This window comes from Anomaloglossus baeobatrachus, chromosome 2, assembly GCF_048569485.1.
Source record: "Anomaloglossus baeobatrachus isolate aAnoBae1 chromosome 2, aAnoBae1.hap1, whole genome shotgun sequence".
NCBI lineage: Eukaryota > Metazoa > Chordata > Amphibia > Anura > Aromobatidae > Anomaloglossus > Anomaloglossus baeobatrachus.
The window spans coordinates 420,554,248-420,570,288 of NC_134354.1; the positions used below are offsets into that span (position 1 = coordinate 420,554,248).

At 49.4% G+C, this 16,041-nt stretch overlaps 2 non-coding genes and 3 pseudogenes across 2 annotated transcripts; all 5 read right to left on the reverse strand.

Annotated features, from left to right (window-relative positions):
* Positions 1-1,776: 1,776 nt before the first annotated feature.
* Positions 1,777-1,983, reverse strand: LOC142293147 (U2 spliceosomal RNA; annotated as a pseudogene).
* Positions 1,984-7,584: 5,601 nt separating this feature from the next.
* LOC142292638 (U2 spliceosomal RNA) lies at positions 7,585-7,704 on the reverse strand (annotated as a pseudogene).
* Positions 7,705-8,818: 1,114 nt separating this feature from the next.
* Positions 8,819-9,009, reverse strand: LOC142293232 (U2 spliceosomal RNA). Its single transcript, XR_012751215.1, has one exon. It is a non-coding gene; the product is annotated as a U2 spliceosomal RNA (small nuclear RNA).
* Positions 9,010-10,123: 1,114 nt separating this feature from the next.
* LOC142293244 (U2 spliceosomal RNA) lies at positions 10,124-10,314 on the reverse strand. Its single transcript, XR_012751221.1, has one exon. It is a non-coding gene; the product is annotated as a U2 spliceosomal RNA (small nuclear RNA).
* A 1,114-nt stretch (positions 10,315-11,428) lies between these two features.
* LOC142292561 (U2 spliceosomal RNA) lies at positions 11,429-11,601 on the reverse strand (annotated as a pseudogene).
* Positions 11,602-16,041: the final 4,440 nt, after the last annotated feature.

The following is a 16,041-nucleotide window of genomic DNA, read 5'->3' on the forward strand; positions in this document are numbered from 1 at the left end:
CCAAGCCGAAGCCTGGTTGAGCCTTGTCGTTGCTCCCAGCGTCCACCCAGGCATCTTACCCAAGTGGAGTAGAGAGCTACTAGTTGTTGGTTTGGCAGCCGAAACTGCCCGGACCGTCAACCGGTGTTGGTTTCTCAGCCCAAGGCTAACCGGACCTCCAACCGGGTGTTGGTTTCTCAGCCGAAGCTGACCCAGACCTCCAACCGGGTGTTGGTTTCTCAGCCGAAGCTGACCCAGACCTCCAACCGGGTGTTAGTTTCTCAGCCCAAAGCTGACCAGACCTCCGACCGGGATTATAAAAATTTCCCTTCCTAGCCAGAAGGCCGGGATAGGGTAATATGCTCAAAAAGTATGAAAAGGCAAGGTACGGTGTGCTACAGAGCCCAAGGCTTGCCGGGGTCCCAAGCCAGCAAGCTCAGACTCACTCCAGGGTCGTCAGTCCTGGGGCACGTTGTACCATAGCCCCCCACCCTTACTCAGTCTAATAGCCTCGATCCTGGTAGGGCCATGTTTTCCTCTAGATGAATATACTATCCACCCAGAGTACTAGCAAGCGCAACCTTCCAGTGTGCATTGTATCATTGTACTAAGGTGGCCTGGAGCTTAAACCATCTCTTCGAACAACACTACACTTGATCTTAGCCAAAAGGCCGAGAAGCGATAACCAGAATTGGTTTGGGCCTCGAGTGGCACCCTGGCCTCAGCCGGACACATCTTAGGGAGAGAGAGTGAGAGGGAGACAAACCCACGCCTACAGAAGACATTTTGTCACCCAAGCCAACCCTTGAAAAGGCTGCTTTGCACAGCAAAAACACGAAGAATGGTGCGCTTTGCAGCCGCCGCCCACTGCAATGAATCTGAATAACTCCTCCTTTTGGGCACAAGCACCTCCCCTGCCCCTTGCAGTCTTTCCAATTCATGATACAAAAAGACGGACAGGACAGGTCGCCTGACTTTCCGTCACTGCCACCCTTTGCCATCCTTACCTGTAGAAAGCCCTTTCATCATCCCCAAACCCTAATCTTTTCCCTTCACTTCCCAGCCCCCAAACCCTGCCCTCTGAACCCTTCTCACCCCCCGCATCCCTTGTCCTGTGATCCCCCTACCACCCGGGAAAAAAACGGCTTGACCCCTCCTTCCACTAGCCCACCCTCCTACCCAAAGAGCAATTTCTGCTGTGCAGCTGTCTTTCTAGGCAGCAGCGCTATTGTGATGTCATCGGGGGGCATTGTGACAAGCCGCCAGTGTTCCGTCTCTTCATGTTGTGCACTGTTCAAACGGAAAATACATCAACAGGCAGACCACAGAAAAGCGTACTAACAAAGGTTAGAGGGGGGGCTTTCTCAGAGGGCTTTTTACAGTTTGTCTATTCCCAATTAGCCGGTTTAGTATACTTAATGAAAGTACTAATTCTTTCATAGGTCGCCCATTCTTAGTATTTGACGTTCCTTATATTGCGGTATCAGGCTATGCAGCAGGTTGCAACACACCTGTGGTCACTGCAGCAGCTGACTCCACTTTGTCCAAAAGGGATCTATTCCATTCAATTGCACATGATCTAGATTAGACTGAGAACAAGATACTGCACGGGACATAGCAGAGTTGGTGAAGTTGAGTGGTGATGAGTTTGCTATTTGGATGAATAAAGCAAGTAAAAAGTGAAAAGTGAATGGGCCAAATTGAGGTGCATATGAAGTTGCTTGCTTTCTTTCAATTCGTTAATCGTGCTAATATGAATCAGGTGAATTGAGTTCTGCTTTTGGAAACTGGGTTAAGAAGGGGTGCACCGTTCCTGGAGGTACTGCAATACCAGGTCAATGCGTGGAGTGGACAGAGCAAGCTCTTTTTCCATCTCCCTGTTCTAAAAATCCATTTAATATATGGTCCCCAGATAGGGGACGTATCAGATATTAAACTGATAAGAACAGATTTTTTTTGATTTAACAGCATCTTTATTATCATGCACTACTCACAAAAAGGTAACAAACCGTGTACAGTGCCGCAGCCCCGTACACACAGAAATATACAATCCTTCTTACATAGCCATAGAGTACGACGCACTAAACTATACATCACGCTCCTATGCTTATCCATAACACTCAAGCTGAAAGAAAAAGTTAGACAATAAATAACGACGAACCGGCGATTGGGGGATGGGGGTAGGGGAAAAGGGGGATAGGGTGGGGAAATCACAGGCCCGAAGCTTTATTGAAAGACGCACATAACGGGAAAAGGAGGGAGGGGGCATGGAAGAGGTCTAAACCTCCTCCTCGGCGCTGTCGTCCGGACTGTCCATGATGGAATAGTCTCTGAGCAGGCTGTGGATCAGCCTGCGGCAATCCTGGATAGACATCCTCTCCCTCTTCAAGATGAGCCGGTTCCTGGCGACCCAAATAGCGTCCTTAAAGCAGTTCATAAGGCGCCAAGCCTCCTGGATGGCTCCAACGGTGTGAGTCCCAGGGAAGAGTCCATAAAGTACGGAATGGTACGATAGGCTCCCTCTGGGGACGGAGTTCCTCAGGTCATCCTCCAGGGCAACCAACAGGCGCTGTGCGAAACGGCAGTCCCAAAAGGCGTGCAGCGATGTTTCCTCCACGAAGGGGCACCTTGGGCAGTACCGGGTTTTGCACAGGTTCCGGGCGTGCATGAATGACCGGACGGGCAGTCCGCCCTGTATCGCCATCCATGACAAGTCCTTGTGCCCGTTGGTCAATCCAGCCGATGACACGTTTGTCCAAACAGTCTCCAGTGTGTCGTGATGAAGTCCTGGAATGTTCTCCATTTCGTCCTTGGCTCTGATGAGTTTGTGGATAGTCTTTGGCTTCCACAAATCAGGCTTGAGTCCCTCCAGTTGGTGTTCCCTCACAAACCGAACCACGTCTCCGTAGAACCATGGCGCCGTCCAGTTGTAGGGGAAGGAGCTGTCCCACTTGTCCCAGCCTAACCATCTCCAAAGGGGGAGCAGGAAGAAGCGAGACATGGACCCACCCGCGGAACCTCTCTTGACTCGCAGAGTTCGGCGAACGCAGTCACATACGAAGGAGGATCGCAGGAGGGTGGGGATATCGGGTACGCCCTTCCCACCCTTGCGAGGATCCTTGTACATGATGCTCCGCTTTACTCTGTCCATCTTGGATCCCCAGACAAAACGAAACACCGTCCTGGTAATGGCCCTGCACACGGTGGCAAGGGGGGGCCAGGCCTGGGCCGTGTACTGCAGCACGGGCAGTACCTCGTTACGCAGGACCAGTGCTTTGCCCTCACAGGTGAGGCGTCTGAGGCTCCACAGACCGATCCGTTGGGTGATCTTGGTCAAGCGTTCCTCCCAGGACTTGAGGGCTGCTCCTTCCTTCCCGAACCAGACTCCAAGAACCTTGATGAAATCCGGCTGGATGCTGAAAGGGAAGGGGGCGGAAGAGGCCGGCTGCCAGTCCCCGAAGAGCATGGCTTCCGACTTCCCGCAGTTGACTTTGGCTCCCGAAGCCCGTCCGAAGGTCTCACAGGTCTGGACGAGGGTGTCGACTGAGCGCCGGTCCGCGCAGAAGACGGTCACGTCGTCCATGTAGAGCGAGCACTTGACCTCGAAGCGTTCTGGTCCTGGTGCGGTGATCCCTCTGATCTCTCCATTCCGCCGGATAGCCTCTGCAAAGAGTTCTATAACACAAACAAAAAGAAGAGGTGACAGAGGGCAGCCTTGTCTGACCCCTGAGAGGACCGGGAAGGGGTCAGTCTTCCAGCCGTTTACCAACACCGAGCTGTGAATATCAAAATACATTAGTTGGACATACAAACAAAACATGTTACCCAAACCTAACCTGTGCAGAGCTTTGCCCAGGAACTCATGGGAAACACGGTCGAAGGCCTTTTCCTGATCCAACGAGATCAGGGCTGCGTGCACCCGGCGGGCTTTGATGTACTCGACCGTGTCCCGCATGAGAGCCAGGCTGTCTGCGATGCGACGTCCGGGGATGCCGCGGGTCTGATCCGGGTGGATGATCCGTCCGATAACCGTCTTCAGTCTCGTTGCCATCGTCTTGGCCAGGATCTTGTAGTCGACATTCAGAAGGGTGATGGGACGCCAATTCTTCAGGTCGCACCTCTCTCCTTTACGCTTGTACAGGATCGTGACCATTCCTTCCCTCAGAGATGGAGGCATTCTGCCCTCCACCACCATCTCCTCATACAGCCCTAACAGGTCCGGACAGATTAGGTCTCCCAGCGCTACATAGAGCTCTGCTGGGAGGCCGTCACTGCCCGGTGTCCTGCCAGAACTAAAGGATTTGGCGGCCGAGAGCAGCTCGTCCACCGTCAGAGGAACGTCCATGGCCGCCGCGTCTGCAGGGTCAAGATGGTTAGTGATACCTGAAAGGAACTTATCGGCGGCCTCGGGGTCAGTAGTCTTGCGGGCGTAGAGTTCGCTGTAGAAGTCGCTGACGACCTTCATCACATTCTCTTTCCCGCGTCGTATGCTTCCACTCTCGTCTCGTAGTTCATTCATGGGCGTGTGACCGGCGTGGAGTTTCCTGAAAAAGAACGAGTTACATTTCTCACCCTTCTCCAGGTTCTCCACTTTGGAACGGAAGACAATTCGCTCGGACTCCTCCTCGAAGTGCCTTTTCAGGCTCCTCTTAGTCTCCTCCAGCTCCTCTCTCACGTCCCAGCCGCATCGAAGAAGGTCCTGCAGGGAACGCAGCTCACGCTGGAGTCTCCTGAAGTCCCTCCTCTTCAGACACGCCTGTTGTTGACTCTTTGCCTGAAAGAAGAAACGGAACTCGAGTTTAACGTATTCCCACCAGTCAGAAACAGACTGGAAGCCCGCCTTGTAGGCCCGCCACGTGGAGTAGGCAGCTCTAAGCTCCTCCAGAATCTCACCCTTTTCCAGCAGAGAGCAGTTCAGCTTCCAGGAGCCCGGGCCAATGGGGAAGCCATGGCCCAGCACACCTTGAAAGTGAATGGCTCTGTGGTCAGAGAAGAAGCAGGGGACCATCGAGTGTCCACTCCGCCCAACCGCCCGAGAGGTAAACACAAAGTCAATCCTGGAACGCAGCGAGCCATCGGATCGGCACCATGAATAGTTCACGGATCCGTGTCCGATGGAGCCAACAACGTCCACAAGAGAGGCTTCGGTCACCATCTCAATGAGCAGTTTGGATGTGACGTCCAACTTGGCAGCCGTTCCAGAACTGCGTCCATCCTCCTCAATCGGGCAGTTGAAATCCCCGGCCATCACTACCGTCCTGGCGGTAGCGAGCTGAGGGCGCAGGGCTTGGAGGAGCTCCAGTCGATCGCTCTTCACAGGAGAAGCATACACATTGATGAACCTGACAGGTTCTCCCGCCCAGGTGCCATCCACGAGCAGTAACCTGCCGCAGACGATTTCCTGAACAGAGTCCAATGTGAAGGCGCTTCCCCTGATCAGCACGGCGACCCCCGCGGACCTACAGTCGCCCCCGCCAGACCAGTAGGATGGGCCATGGGTCCACTCCCTGGCCAGATGGTTGAAGGACCTAGAGGAGGGAAGGGAGCATTCCTGCAGGAAAAATACATCACTAGACTGAGTGTTAAGGAACGCAAAAATTGTCTGACGTCGGAACTTGTCTCTGATGCTCCTAACATTAATGGAAAAGATGTTAATGTTAGCAGTCATTGGAGGAAAGAGAAAGTTAGAGCAGGCGGTGTGCCTTAGTTACCACTCCGGTCGGGCGGTTCTTCCTCTTTGGCACCTGCTGGTAAGGGTATCTCCAGCAGACCCTCTTCTTCTAGCTGATCGAGCAGGGATGGTGCCTCAGTGGCTTCCGACTCCTCCATTTCTTCTTCGGCCACAAGGGACTCCACCATCTGCTCCAACACGTCCGGTTCTGGGAGGAGGCCATCCTCCTCTTCCTGGGGTGGATTGGGGTCCACAATGAACAGCTTGGAAGGTTCTGCGACAGGACTATCTTCCACCTTCCTTTTCCTTTGGCCTGTACCTGAGGAGACAAGAGCTGGAAAATCCTCCTCGGTGAAAAGTGCAAGAGTGCTGAGGCCCTCTGCTCTCATGGTCTGGGGAGGGAGAGTGGGCTTTGGGGGGGGGGTGAGGAGACCAACTGAGGAGTAGGGAAATGAGGTGGAGGTAGTGGAATCCTCAGTAGGGTTGGCCGGGGGGGGAGGGGTTTGGACAGGGGTGACAGGGGGGGGGACCAGGGAGGGGGCAACAGTTTTCTTACCCTTCTTTTCCCTGGACTCCGTGGCTGCTGGGGCATCGGCTGGAGCCACGGTCGCCGGGTTCTTGGCCGCCTTGTCCTTGGCCTCTGTGCCCTTGGTCGTAGCTGCCTTGGTCGACGAAGCTGTGACTACCCGATACTGGGTCGCCGCGGCAACCCTTGCCCAGGATTTCTCCCGCTGTGGGCAGTCCTTGTAAAGGTGGTCCGCCTGTCCACATAGGTTGCAAGTCTTCTTCTTTGGGCAGTCCTTGGAGCTGTGTCCTGTCACCCGGCAAACCCTGCAGGCGTCCTCCTTGCAGGTCTTCATCGAATGCCCTTTCCCGCCACATTTCCTGCAGTTGTGTGGCATGTCCGGGTAGTAGATGAGACCAAAGGAGTTTCCCAGAGAGAATGTCGGGGGCAGGTGCTGGAGACCATCCTCGGATGCTGGTTCCCTGTAGAGTCGAACGGTTACTGACCACTTACCCGTCCAGAATCCGTTGCCGTTAAGGATGTGGGATGGCTCCCTCACCACTGTGCAGAGACGTCCCAGGAACGTGGAGATGTCTCTTCCTGGGGTGTGCGGGTTCCGCATGGAGACCGTGATCCTCTTCTCATCCCTCTGTATAGGACAGGATCCTAAAAAAGAATGAAAAGGGGAGTCCGGCATCGCTGCGTTCATCGCCTCCCAGTATCTCCTGCAGGCATTCACCGTGGCAAAGGTTACCAGAAAAATGCCAGTCATGAAGGTCTGGACACTCAGGGTTTCCGCCCTGGAGAAGCCCTGATCCAGAATCATCTTCTTGCAGAACACGTCGCTGGACATGTCCGGCAACCTACCATCCACCGCCTTTAGCTTCAGGGCGACCGTCTGCCGCATCCAAGGCTCCAGGGTTGGAGCCTTTTCAGGCAGCGTCCGGGCTCCCTCCGGCTGGCTGGCGTCGGAGGTAGGGGCCTCTTGGGCCGAAGAAGCCTCTGGATGAGCCTTCCTGGAGGTCCCTGGGTCCTGAGCCTTCTTGGCTGCCTTCTCTGGCTTGCTTGCCATGGCTGGTTCCTGCTTGAGTTCCCGGAGCTGGATCTTGGATTCTTCTCCGGGTGTCTTCTCCCGCTGTGTTCCTCCTCGAAGTTCCTCTGGTCTCCCCAAGTCTTCTCCGAGGCTTCGTCTTCTTGCTTCTTTCTGCCAAGCTCTTCTTCCGTCCGATCTCCCTCTTCCGGTCTCGGCTGGGCTTCGGAGCTCGTCTCCCTGATCGTATCTCGTCAAGTGTAGCTAGCTCAGTTTGTTCTGATAAGAACAGATTTTTTGTATTTTTCATGTCATCATCCATGGCCTGCTGCAGCTGCTGTGCAGGGGCTAATCAATCATATGCTAATCATCTTGTGTGTAGGCTCTGCCACTGAGCATATGTGCTGCCGAAGCACATGATCCATTTAATATATGGTCCCCAGATAGGGGACGTATCAGATATTAAACTGATAAGAACAGATACTACACTTGATCTTAGCCAAAAGGCCGAGAAGCGATAACCAGAATTGGTTTGGGCCTCGAGTGGCACCCTGGCCTCAGCCGGACACATCTTAGGGAGAGAGAGTGAGAGGGAGACAAACCCACGCCTACAGAAGACATTTTGTCACCCAAGCCAACCCTTGAAAAGGCTGCTTTGCACAGCAAAAACACGAAGAATGGTGCGCTTTGCAGCCGCCGCCCACTGCAATGAATCTGAATAACTCCTCCTTTTGGGCACAAGCACCTCCCCTGCCCCTTGCAGTCTTTCCAATTCATGATACAAAAAGACGGACAGGACAGGTCGCCTGACTTTCCGTCACTGCCACCCTTTGCCATCCTTACCTGTAGAAAGCCCTTTCATCATCCCCAAACCCTAATCTTTTCCCTTCACTTCCCAGCCCCCAAACCCTGCCCTCTGAACCCTTCTCACCCCCCGCATCCCTTGTCCTGTGATCCCCTTACCACCCGGGAAAAAAACGGCTTGACCCCTCCTTCCACTAGCCCACCCTCCTACCCAAAGAGCAATTTCTGCTGTGCAGCTGTCTTTCTAGGCAGCAGCGCTATTGTGATGTCATCGGGGGGCATTGTGACAAGCCGCCAGTGTTCCGTCTCTTCATGTTGTGCACTGTTCAAACGGAAAATACATCAACAGGCAGACCACAGAAAAGCGTACTAACAAAGGTTAGAGGGGGGGCTTTCTCAGAGGGCTTTTTACAGTTTGTCTATTCCCAATTAGCCGGTTTAGTATACTTAATGAAAGTACTAATTCTTTCATAGGTCGCCCATTCTTAGTATTTGACGTTCCTTATATTGCGGTATCAGGCTATGCAGCAGGTTGCAACACACCTGTGGTCACTGCAGCAGCTGACTCCACTTTGTCCAAAAGGGATCTATTCCATTCAATTGCACATGATCTAGATTAGACTGAGAACAAGATACTGCACGGGACATAGCAGAGTTGGTGAAGTTGAGTGGTGATGAGTTTGCTATTTGGATGAATAAAGCAAGTAAAAAGTGAAAAGTGAATGGGCCAAATTGAGGTGCATATGAAGTTGCTTGCTTTCTTTCAATTCGTTAATCGTGCTAATATGAATCAGGTGAATTGAGTTCTGCTTTTGGAAACTGGGTTAAGAAGGGGTGCACCGTTCCTGGAGGTACTGCAATACCAGGTCAATGCGTGGAGTGGACAGAGCAAGCTCTTTTTCCATCTCCCTGTTCTAAAAATCCATTTAATATATGGTCCCCAGATAGGGGACGTATCAGATATTAAACTGATAAGAACAGATACTACACTTGATCTTAGCCAAAAGGCCGAGAAGCGATAACCAGAATTGGTTTGGGCCTCGAGTGGCACCCTGGCCTCAGCCGGACACATCTTAGGGAGAGAGAGTGAGAGGGAGACAAACCCACGCCTACAGAAGACATTTTGTCACCCAAGCCAACCCTTGAAAAGGCTGCTTTGCACAGCAAAAACACGAAGAATGGTGCGCTTTGCAGCCGCCGCCCACTGCAATGAATCTGAATAACTCCTCCTTTTGGGCACAAGCACCTCCCCTGCCCCTTGCAGTCTTTCCAATTCATGATACAAAAAGACGGACAGGACAGGTCGCCTGACTTTCCGTCACTGCCACCCTTTGCCATCCTTACCTGTAGAAAGCCCTTTCATCATCCCCAAACCCTAATCTTTTCCCTTCACTTCCCAGCCCCCAAACCCTGCCCTCTGAACCCTTCTCACCCCCCGCATCCCTTGTCCTGTGATCCCCCTACCACCCGGGAAAAAAACGGCTTGACCCCTCCTTCCACTAGCCCACCCTCCTACCCAAAGAGCAATTTCTGCTGTGCAGCTGTCTTTCTAGGCAGCAGCGCTATTGTGATGTCATCGGGGGGCATTGTGACAAGCCGCCAGTGTTCCGTCTCTTCATGTTGTGCACTGTTCAAACGGAAAATACATCAACAGGCAGACCACAGAAAAGCGTACTAACAAAGGTTAGAGGGGGGGCTTTCTCAGAGGGCTTTTTATAGTTTGTCTATTCCCAATTAGCCGGTTTAGTATACTTAATGAAAGTACTAATTCTTTCATAGGTCGCCCATTCTTAGTATTTGACGTTCCTTATATTGCGGTATCAGGCTATGCAGCAGGTTGCAACACACCTGTGGTCACTGCAGCAGCTGACTCCACTTTGTCCAAAAGGGATCTATTCCATTCAATTGCACATGATCTAGATTAGACTGAGAACAAGATACTGCACGGGACATAGCAGAGTTGGTGAAGTTGAGTGGTGATGAGTTTGCTATTTGGATGAATAAAGCAAGTAAAAAGTGAAAAGTGAATGGGCCAAATTGAGGTGCATATGAAGTTGCTTGCTTTCTTTCAATTCGTTAATCGTGCTAATATGAATCAGGTGAATTGAGTTCTGCTTTTGGAAACTGGGTTAAGAAGGGGTGCACCGTTCCTGGAGGTACTGCAATACCAGGTCAATGCGTGGAGTGGACAGAGCAAGCTCTTTTTCCATCTCCCTGTTCTAAAAATCCATTTAATATATGGTCCCCAGATAGGGGACGTATCAGATATTAAACTGATAAGAACAGATACTACACTTGATCTTAGCCAAAAGGCCGAGAAGCGATAACCAGAATTGGTTTGGGCCTCGAGTGGCACCCTGGCCTCAGCCGGACACATCTTAGGGAGAGAGAGTGAGAGGGAGACAAACCCACGCCTACAGAAGACATTTTGTCACCCAAGCCAACCCTTGAAAAGGCTGCTTTGCACAGCAAAAACACGAAGAATGGTGCGCTTTGCAGCCGCCGCCCACTGCAATGAATCTGAATAACTCCTCCTTTTGGGCACAAGCACCTCCCCTGCCCCTTGCAGTCTTTCCAATTCATGATACAAAAAGACGGACAGGACAGGTCGCCTGACTTTCCGTCACTGCCACCCTTTGCCATCCTTACCTGTAGAAAGCCCTTTCATCATCCCCAAACCCTAATCTTTTCCCTTCACTTCCCAGCCCCCAAACCCTGCCCTCTGAACCCTTCTCACCCCCCGCATCCCTTGTCCTGTGATCCCCCTACCACCCGGGAAAAAAACGGCTTGACCCCTCCTTCCACTAGCCCACCCTCCTACCCAAAGAGCAATTTCTGCTGTGCAGCTGTCTTTCTAGGCAGCAGCGCTATTGTGATGTCATCGGGGGGCATTGTGACAAGCCGCCAGTGTTCCGTCTCTTCATGTTGTGCACTGTTCAAACGGAAAATACATCAACAGGCAGACCACAGAAAAGCGTACTAACAAAGGTTAGAGGGGGGGCTTTCTCAGAGGGCTTTTTACAGTTTGTCTATTCCCAATTAGCCGGTTTAGTATACTTAATGAAAGTACTAATTCTTTCATAGGTCGCCCATTCTTAGTATTTGACGTTCCTTATATTGCGGTATCAGGCTATGCAGCAGGTTGCAACACACCTGTGGTCACTGCAGCAGCTGACTCCACTTTGTCCAAAAGGGATCTATTCCATTCAATTGCACATGATCTAGATTAGACTGAGAACAAGATACTGCACGGGACATAGCAGAGTTGGTGAAGTTGAGTGGTGATGAGTTTGCTATTTGGATGAATAAAGCAAGTAAAAAGTGAAAAGTGAATGGGCCAAATTGAGGTGCATATGAAGTTGCTTGCTTTCTTTCAATTCGTTAATCGTGCTAATATGAATCAGGTGAATTGAGTTCTGCTTTTGGAAACTGGGTTAAGAAGGGGTGCACCGTTCCTGGAGGTACTGCAATACCAGGTCAATGCGTGGAGTGGACAGAGCAAGCTCTTTTTCCATCTCCCTGTTCTAAAAATCCATTTAATATATGGTCCCCAGATAGGGGACGTATCAGATATTAAACTGATAAGAACAGATCACGTTTCAAACAAGCTTTATTAAACTCAGTCATTACAAACAAAAAGTCACACTTTAGATACAAAACATAGTTACTTGAGCACATGAAACGCATCATAAAACCCAAATCAGGTATTTACAGGAACAGTAAAATATCACATAAAATCACATAAACATACATAAAACCAGCATTTTACTTAAAACATGAGATAAAATACATTAAAAGCAATACAGTAAAAGACATAGAATCACAAATAAAATATGATTATAAATACATAAAAGTGTTCCATATCTGGAGACACCATGCCTTTTTTGCTTCCAATGTTCCCTGTTTTTTGCAGTCTCTCAAATAATACGTGTACATGGTACATAATGCAAGACCTATACAGTCTTTCACAGGGATGCAATCATGCTTGAACAGTAAAATATTTCTGGTTTTCCATAGGGCCTCTTTAAAACTGTTAATTAAGAGCCATGCGATTTTTGCCTGGTACATGGTAGGACAATCAATTATACCGTATAACACCACATCACAATTTAGGGTGTGCAACCCACACACCCATTTCAGGAGCGTGCCCACTGCCTGCCATACCTCTTGTGCGTAAGCACAATACCAGAACAGGTGGAACACCGTCTCCTCCTGGGCACACCTGTCTCTTGGGCATCTGGCACTGGCCACAAGTCCCCTACGATGTTGGAAGGCCCTGGTGGGGAGACATTGGTGGACTATTTGCCAGGCCAGATCCTTTTGCATATTACTAAGAGCTGGGCATGAGACGTTGTTCCAGATTAATCGGCACCTAGACGGGGAAAAATTAGCCACATCCTCCATAATCTCATGACCCTTACAGGCGGCTGTCAACTTTCGCTGATTGGACAAGACTCCCTTGTCCACATTTATCAAATCATATTCAGATATAATAGTCTCTAAAATCTTATATTGTTTCGGAGGAGATAAAAGAACAGGACGATTAGGTAAAATATCAACATGCAGTTTTTTAAAAACATACCCCGTGCTGTACCTTAAAAAACAAGTAAAAGCCCCAGCATTATTCAAACTTTTGTAACAAAACACAAAAAACTTTATTAATAAAAACAACTTTAGGTCAGGGAGTCCCTTGCCACCATTCCTTTTACTCTTACATACAGTTATTCTCTTTAATTTTTCCATTTTGGAGTTCCACAGAAAATAAAAGATGGGTTTCATTAGTCTTTTAAAGTATAGGGAATTTGGAGGAAACACCATTGCTGCGTACAAAATGATGGGGAGCAGGATCATTTTTATGATTAGAATCTTCCCCTCCATAGTAAGTTTCCTTAGCTGCCATAATGATATTTTTTGACTCAATCTTGTGAGAACCAGGTCCCAGTTCTTACACCCATCATTTTGCTCATCAAAGTGGATCCCCAAAATTTTAATCCCATCATTTTGGACCGGTATCTTTGGTGGCTCGGGCTCCCATTGACCTACAATAAAACAATCACATTTTTCTTTATTTAATTTAAAACCGGATCCAGCACTAAAAATCTCCGTATCCAGCACTGCTCTGTTTATGGCAGCGGAGCTGGTACAATATATAGACACATCATCCATGTATGCTAACGCTTTTACCTGGGCTCCCCCACCTCCAGGAACAGGGATCCCCCTAACCACCTTGTCCTCACGTAAACGGCACAAGAGTGGTTCTATAGCACAAACAAACAGTAAGGGGGACATGGGGCAACCCTGTTTTACCCCGGATCGGAGGGCAACCTCTTTTGTTACAAAACCATTTATTAAAATCTGCGCATACGTGTCATTGTATAAAAGCTTAATTTTATCAATAAAACCAACAGGAAACCCCATCTTTTTTAAAACACTAAAAAGATAAAAGTGTGATACCCTGTCAAAAGCTTTTTTAAAATCAAGGGATAAAATGGCTATAGGCTGCTTGCGATCCTTCTGGTACCAGATCAGGTCCCATATAAGGTTAAGATGCTCCCAGATGGACCGTCCGGGGATACCGCAGACCTGATCTGGATGAATCACACTTTTAATAACACTTTTAATACGGCTGCTTAAAATTTTAGCCAATATCTTATAATCAGTATTTAAAAGAGAGATAGGCCTCCAGTTTTCTAAGTTTGCCTTATCATCCTTTTTTAAAGATCAGGGTAATCACACATTTCTTCCAAGAATAGGGTATAAAATTGTCTTTAAAAACCTCATTAAAAACTCCCATAAGATCATCTTTAATAACATCCCAGAAAACATGATAAAACTCTATGGGGAGACCGTCTGACCCTGGAGCTTTACCTTTTTGAAAATCTTTTAGGGCTCCCTCCACCTCCGCCATGTTTATTTCCTCAGACAGGAGGTCCTGGTCCTCGGTGGATAAAAAGAGGGATAAAAAATTCAAATTATCATTAAAACAAGACTGATCAATGTGTTTGAGGTTAAAAAGGTTGCTAAAAAAATTAAAAGCCTCCTCTAGCATTCCCTTTGATGATGTCTGACCTCCCAATTCCCGTATAAAATTCTTCCTCTCCCCCACTTTTTTAAAAAAATATCTAGAGCATGTCTCATCTTCTTCCAAATGTTTTACCCGGGAATTAAATATTATCTCTTTTCCTTTTTGGTCAAGAAAGTTCTGGATCTCAATTTTTAACTCGGCAATGTCCTCCTCCGCCCCAGGGACTCCCCACCCTTTTAACTTATGGAGAGTCTCCAATCTAACATTGAGATCCCTGAAACACCTTCTCTTTTCCCGGGCCCGCCTCCTACCCACAGTGACAAAGAAATTCCGTATGCGACACTTAACACCATCCCACCAATTAGACATGGATTGCTCTGGACATTTCTTACTCCTCCATATTTTATATTTAGCAATAAATGCAGCCCGGGTTTCCTCATCCTGTAATAACAATGTATTTAGTTTCCAGGAGCGTTTGCCCACTTTCTCCTCATCTGCATATTCTAAATCTGCATATATGAGGGCGTGGTCAGAAAAAATATTTGTCATGAGTCCGGCTGATTTAGGGGTAAAAGAATCTGAGGAGGGAAGAATAAAATCAATACGGGAAGAGACAGTACCATTACTCCATGTGTACCCTGGGTCAGACGGGTGAATTTTTTTCCAGGCATCCTGCAATTTAAAATCAGATAAAATATGCTTGACTTGACATGAGGTTTTGTCTGGTTTTCTGGTATTGTCACCACCTCCTCTCCCCTCTCCCAACATCACACAGTTAAAATCCCCTCCCACCACCACAGGGGATGGACCTGTTAAAAACAACTGCATGTCATTAAAAAGGGAGGAGCGTTCATTTTTTTCAGGGGGAGCATAAATATTAATAAAACGACAAGTAAAACCATTAAAAACTGCATGTGTTAACAAAGCACGGCCTGGAGAAATTTCTGTGACAGATAAAATCTTAACATCCTTGTTTTTAAATAAAATCCCCACTCCAGCAGCCTTATTCATGTTAGACCCCGACCAGACAGAGGGCCCTAAGGTCCAGTCTTTTTTAATGTCAGAGTATGTAAGGTCATGGCCAATGGCGCATTCCTGTAAGAAAAAAATGTCAAAGTTCAAGGTCATTAGCCATGCAAACAGGGCCACTCTTCTGATCGGGCTTTTTAAGCTCCTCACATTCAGTGAGGCTATTTTGATGTCCGCCATTAAATGTTTATGTTAAGACCAGAACTTTCAGAGTCCGAGAGATGGGAACAATCAAATATAGATGGAACAGTGTTCATACTACCGGTATCATCGGAATCAGAGTCCACACATTCTGGGTCCACATTTGACCCTATCGGGCTGTTGGCTGGAATGGAGACATGAGGACCCATCCGCCTCTTTTTTATTTCCTGGTCCCGCTCATTTCGGCCTCTTTTTGCGCAGGTGCTCAGGTCCATCTGGTCCCCCTGCCCAGGGGGTACTATGTCCAAAGTGTCCTGGTCATCCGGAGGTGGTCCCTGCACATCAGGGTGGACATCTGGCTGGACGTCTTGGATAACATCACAGGGAGCATCTGGCTTATCCTCATGGTGGTCAACAGAGTGGTCATCAGGGGGGACATCCGTCTGGGCACCTGGTTGGTCTGCAATAACGCTGTCATCCCTCTCCGTCACGGTCCCGGACTGGGCCTCCATCATGGAATCAGGAACTACCGAGCAGCCAGGCTGACTCGGCCTTCCCCCAGAACCGCTCCGGGGGGATCCCAACTCCCCGCCAGGTGTAACCTGGCAACCTGCAGGAGTGGGTGATGACTCAGCATTACAGGGGGGAACTGAGTCAGTAGCGCTTACCACAACCGGGTCGGGTCTCCTTCGTCCAATAAGCACATCTGCAAAGCTGGCGACTAGGGACCCCGTCTTGGCCATACCCGCATGGGAAGGCACTCCTGCGGAACTTGCCGCAGGTGTCTGGGGACCCCCGGACCGCCTAGGCCGTAACGGACAGCTGTTAAATAGATGGGTACACAGACCGCATCCGCT